We start from the raw sequence: 6,099 nt of genomic DNA, 5'->3' as shown, positions 1-6,099 counted from the left end.
ATGTAGAGGTATTTGTGTGTTTTTCTTTCAGACTGAGGATTTAACGTAACACAGATTTTACACATAAAGGGGAAAACGATTTTTGGAGAAAACCCACTCAGGCACAAGTAGAACTCTAAACCTCCTGCAAGCAACTGTGATAACTTTTGTGACGCCCTAATAAAACTTGAAAACGCCTCAGACTCATGACTGCCTTGGGTGACCTTGAGCTATCCTTTCAGTAATGTTGCTATAAAACTCTAGTGCACTCAGCACCTCTCTTCACTCAACTGTGGCCTAACCATTATGTGCTGTAATAGCTGTCCCTGGTTCTGTGTTTTTCTGCTTTTTTCCTTTCCCGTAACAACTTTCCCTGACATGGTGTTTTATGTGTTATGTATGTGTCTGCTCTGTCCTCTCAGCCCCTAATCAGCCAAAGCAGACGGCGGCTTGTGTGAACAGAGCATGAGGGATTAAACTGCTATGCTGCAAATTGTTACGACTCCTTACAACCTGACCTTCCACAAATATTTCAGTGCAGAATAGATGAGGTAGATTAAAAGTCATTTAAGCTGCATACAAATTAAATTAAGTTTAAATAGATCTTACCTTAGATAGGTAAGACCTGTACTAAAACTAGACCTTACCTATGGGTAAAGTAAATAGATAAAAATGCATTTCCTATTCAACAACTGTACAGTTCTAAGAAAAAAAAATCTTCAAAGGGTTAAAAAGGTATAAATTTATAGATTGAGTGTTTTCAAAAGAAAAAGTGCTTTAAAACTTTAAAGCAGAGCAAGGACAAAACTATCCAGGTGTCACGAAGTTTTAAAGACTGAGATTAATAGTAAACAACTAGGATTAACACAAAAAAGCAAGTTGGAAAAAAATCTGATGGTTGTAGCAAATACTATGCTGAATTTAATTATTTAAATATTTATTCTGTGAGATTGTCTTTTTATCAGAGAAATACATCCTTGATGGAGATTAATTTAAAAAAAACAAAAAACAAGCTTATGATCTGCGCAGAATAGAATATGTCCAAATGTTGCCTCATTCAGACGACGCATCTTGTTCTATGTTATAATCAGTAACGTAGTCGCCTACCTCAGATGATGTTTAATCTGGAGGCATGGTGAGGGTGACCGCCCCATCATAAGTCTGTCTGCATTCTTAGCAGTTTAGCCAGTTAAGTTGGTAGTTTTGTATAATAAACTACAATTGGTGCTTCAAAAAGACAACCTGTCTCCATGTGTTTCTCAAAAACCTTTGCAGTCGTCTCACATATGGTTTGGATATTCTGCTGCACCAGAACAGGATACAGTACCACAGAAAAACAAGTGTGATAAAAAAACTGAGAAAAACACAATCATTCTTTGCACTAGCCATAATTGGCAATTCTCCGTTCTGTGAACTAAGTGTAATGAATCCAGTCTGTAATGTGTGTGTGTTTGTTGTGAGGCTATTTTTATCCAGTTACATGATGATTTACAATAAAATAGGAAACAAATTTTAAAAACATCCTGGCACTTTGTTTCCTAGAGGTTGAACTATAAGATATTCTGCATATGCTGTAAAAATAAAAATAAAAAAATGCAAAAGCAATCTTCTTTCCTAAATGTTCGACCTTAGTGAACCAGGTTCAGCTTTTCCTGTTTTAGGTCAGTTATGATTACCATAATCATTTCTATTTACTAAATGCCAGAATGTTTAGAGAAAAAAATCAAGATTAGACACAACGAAGAGTCTTTTGGAGTGAGCATTGCAAATTTCAGGCCAAAGCTAAAATAAAAATGTGTGTTGGCTTTGCAACCTACAAACCTCACAGTTACAGGGGAATGGGTCAAATTTACAGCAAACTATTGTGTGAAGCTTCTGGAGGAAAACCCAAAACTTTTTCACTCAATTTATACAGACTGGAATGCAATTCTACCAAATATAAAAGAGATGTATTTAAAATGCATTTAAAAACATTTAAAAAATGCTGCTGCTCATTATTTTGACTTTTAGTAGCATTTAGGCTGAAATGATTTTTCCAACTCTAATCATTACTAAATCAGGAAAAGTTTATTGTCTGACAATAAGAAAATACAGCTTTGTGTGTTTTTTAATATAATGTATGTAAATTTCTGGATCCAACAGTATAACATTAGTTTGATTTTGAAGCAAAATCTGACCAACTGGCTCAAGGTGTCTTGGTTATGTTTGCTTTAAAATGCACTTAAGACTCATAATAGAGTGTTATTATATAAATTGGGTAGAACGTAATTTATTGCTGTAGTTTGTACTCTGGGACTTTAATAGGCTCAGGTTTTCTTAGATAAAATCTGTTCTTAAATCTAAACCTCATTACTGTAATTGCCATCATTAACATCCCATTTTCATTACGCTTATCCTATTATTATATTTTAATAGCCTGCCAAAAAATTAAAAAATAAAATAAGTTGCTAATCTTTATTTAAAGGCTTTTATTTCTCCATCATTTTTACAGTCCAACTAATAGCATCAACTAAAACAGGAGTTGGTTGGATCAAGCTTCTCAAACAGTAATTCTCTGCTTCCTTCTAATTTCTAACAAGTTTACAACTTTTCAAATAAATTTGAGCTACTGGAGAAACAAATTAGACAGAACCCCTGCATGCAACATTTATTCTGATCCATCCACCCTAACCCTTAACCTACCAGCATGAGGGAGACAGCAAAGCTGAGACAGTTGATTTCTAATTGGAGTATTTAAATAGCTGACACCTCAAGTCAAACGTCTTCACCAACTTTCAAATAGAGAATCCAATTCATGTACAGTATGGGCTCTGCCCACGCGAGCTATTACCTACCTCCTCTCGCCTAATTACTGTCATTCATCCTTTATCAATGAGAAGTTGTGGGAAGCAGCTGCTGCCAGGTGGCTGCAGAAAAACACACACATGCAAAAACAGGGATTTATCTTTCTTTCATGTATTTTGCTTTGGTGAGCTACGGCTAACAGTAACAAATTTTTCAGGACTATAAATTGTCCGTGGAGTTATTGCAATAAACTATATGGTTTTGAGACAATCTTCAACTAAAGGTAGTAGCATGATAATACAATTCTGGAACTGGAAGACATTTTAAATATCCAAAATACACAAAACAACAGAAACAACCAATAAAACGAATGATGAAATCTCTGTAAACAAAATAAACGTTCAAAACGAGAGCTAGCTGAGACCAATGCACCAGACTGAAGACTTTTGTCATCCAATTTTGTGTAGAAAGAGAGAAAAGAGAAAAACAATAATTCATGCAAGTGGGAATTATTGCTCATTTTAACTTATCATGTGATTAATTGATTTCTTTCTTCCTGCAGCAGGTCCAGCCAACAGCTTTGGTTGCATAAGGTATTCCGCACCACAGCATGCTAATCCTGTGTGAATGGAAGATGTGATGTGCAGGAATCTATTTGAGGTTTCCTCTGTGACTCTGAGGTGATGACATATTTTATTAGCTTCTGTTCTGGGACCAGCAACCGTCTCACCTGGGAGCCCAGCTGAAGTTCTCTGCTCTCTCTCAACCCCTCCCATCTGTCCTCGGATCCCGTTTCAGCTTCCTAAAATCACCCTGCCTCCATTCCACCCGTCACTTCTGCTCGTTAATCCCTCTGTTAGTCTTGGTTCGCCTTCTCGCTGCATCTCCAGGTTCAGGTGACTGTTATCTGTAAAGTAATCCCTGTACACTCTGCTACCTCCTACAAGCTGGCGTTCTCTCATGACAAGTGGCTAATTGGATGTCGCTAGTGAAAATGAAAGGTAAACGGACAGTAGATAAAGCCATAAAGCTGTCAACCGTCTCACTTCTGGCAAAAGAAGAGGATGATGGAGGAAAAAAAGGCAGATGAGCTAGATAGGGTGTAGAGGTCAGTGAGAAGATTGAAGACTGCTGGAAGGATGTGGAGCGGATGAAGGGATTGGGGGGAATTAAGAGCCCAGGCAACTGTAGGCTGGATAAATTCAAAAGAAAATGAAAAGATGTGAGAAGAATAGATAGAAAGGATGGAGAAAAAAGTGACAAAGTGATGCAAGGCAAAGGCCACTGCTGCCATTCCCTGTGGCCACTAATAAAACGCTCCAGTCAGATCTCTTGTGTGCACAGTCTTGCATGAGGAAGCACACATACAAAGGGCAGTTAGACTTCCTGATCGATTGAACCGTACCCTACTCTGACGTCTCAGCAGGCCGGAAGATGAATGAGCTGACCTACGAAGGAAAAGAAGAGAGGAAGGAGGGAAAAACAAACCTTTGCCTTTTAAATCTCAGAGGTTTGGGTCACACTCTGCGGTTTGGAAAGGGCCACATAAAGATACATGTATAGATTTTATTTTTCTTCATCATACCAGCAACTGATAATTTTATTAAATAGAATATGTTATGCACTTCTGGGATTTCTTTTCTCCTATTTTTTTGTGCAAAACCTTTGTGTTCATTTGTCTTTATGTGTATAAACTGGTTCATCATACACTGAAAGAAAGTTGATCATGTAGGAATATTAAGCAACATTATCTTATGTTCATGTTCATAAATTGGTCTCATAATCTGTCTACACTGTATCAGTCTGTAGGATGAATTAATTGGTTTCCAGAGGCAACCAAACAAAACCCAAAACAACCAATCAGAGCCTTATTGCTGTCAATCAACCTGGTGTACACACAGTTCAACATGTTAATAGCAATAAATAATATGCAGTTACAGAAAAAGTGTTTATCCATCATCAGTGGCCATGCTAACTAGCCGTAGCATTCATGACAGGCTCAACTGTTGGGAAGAAGCAGCAGCATACCAAAGAATAAGGCGGAGAGTGTGAGCAGTGAGTACACATGTCTGATTGACAGCACTAATACCCCCCCCTAACTCTGATTGGTTGTTTTATTCACAAACTATACTGTTAGCACAAAGTGATAGATTCAACATGTAACAAAAAGAAACTTTTTTTTAAATAAAAGTTACATGCTTTAAAACATCAGAAAATCATATTAAGATCCACAAAACACACATTGAGGTTGGACATTATATAATCCTTCCAGAAAACACTAAAACTAATATGTTGTCCTGATCTGCATCTCTGACCAGAGTTCATACATTATAAGCTGTTTTCTCCTCTCTCTGCCTCCAGTTGTGTGTTTTTGTGTAACCTGTTTCAATGTCTGGTTCTCAGAAACACACTTGAGCGGCTCCTGTTCTGCCCTGTGCTCAAGAGCCATCCATCACCTCTCAGCTGATGGCCCACCTCTGGCTGGCCTGTCGCTGCCACTCAGACGGGCCGGCTCTCACACAACAACCCTGAATGACTGCTGTGCAATGAAAAGGGCACATCGACTTATAATTGGAAGTGCGCCCATACTGAGCTCCAGACTAATTAGCTGTGCATCCAGAGGTGTGACTTCCATACTAATGGAAGATGTTTTGCTCGCAGCTCCTCAGCCAGCAGCAGGTAGGTGACGGCAGACTGTTTGTAATTCTTTTGCAAAGATCATGAAGCATTATAGAATATCACTCAAATATTTTAAGACTTTAATTCTGCATTACGACAATTTAGAACAAGAGCATCAAAAAGAAGAGCTTCTTTGTTAAATCTCATGCAATATGTATTGTTGCGATGCTAAATTAGCATCAGTGAAGATGTCCTTTCCGTTTCCATAAGACAAATAAATTATAGCGTTACTCAGGAAAGTGACAAACTGTTTCAGGAGAATAACTGTAATTTTCTGTGCTGCTCTCAGGCTAAGAGAGGAAGCAGTGACCGTGACAAACAGTGATTTTATCGCTCTGGTTATTAGTGTCTGTCTGTTTTTTCGACACACACATGCACAGCAAACGCACGACACGCAGCACCCATGGCTGTATTTGAAGTCAAATATTGCTTCCAATGGGGGTTATATCATCATTAGAGCAGAAACCGCCGAGGTAGGAGGGGAAAAAAACAAGCATGAAGAAAATGTTTGATGTATTCTGAACGACTCTTAATTAAAAACAACAAAAACAGATTTCAGCCAAAATGCGGCCCTTCCATATTTAGAGATAAATATTCTACTTAGAGGATTTAATAACTTTTTTGATTTGGTAAATTCAGCTGCACATGCATGCTAAG

The sequence above is a fragment of the Poecilia latipinna genome, unplaced genomic scaffold, assembly GCF_001443285.1.
Source record: "Poecilia latipinna isolate Pla-1442-1.1 unplaced genomic scaffold, P_latipinna-1.0 Scaffold228, whole genome shotgun sequence".
Classification (NCBI taxonomy): Eukaryota; Metazoa; Chordata; class Actinopteri; order Cyprinodontiformes; family Poeciliidae; genus Poecilia; species Poecilia latipinna.
The sequence above is the reverse complement of the archived record's forward strand: the minus strand, read 5'-3'. Positions refer to the sequence as shown.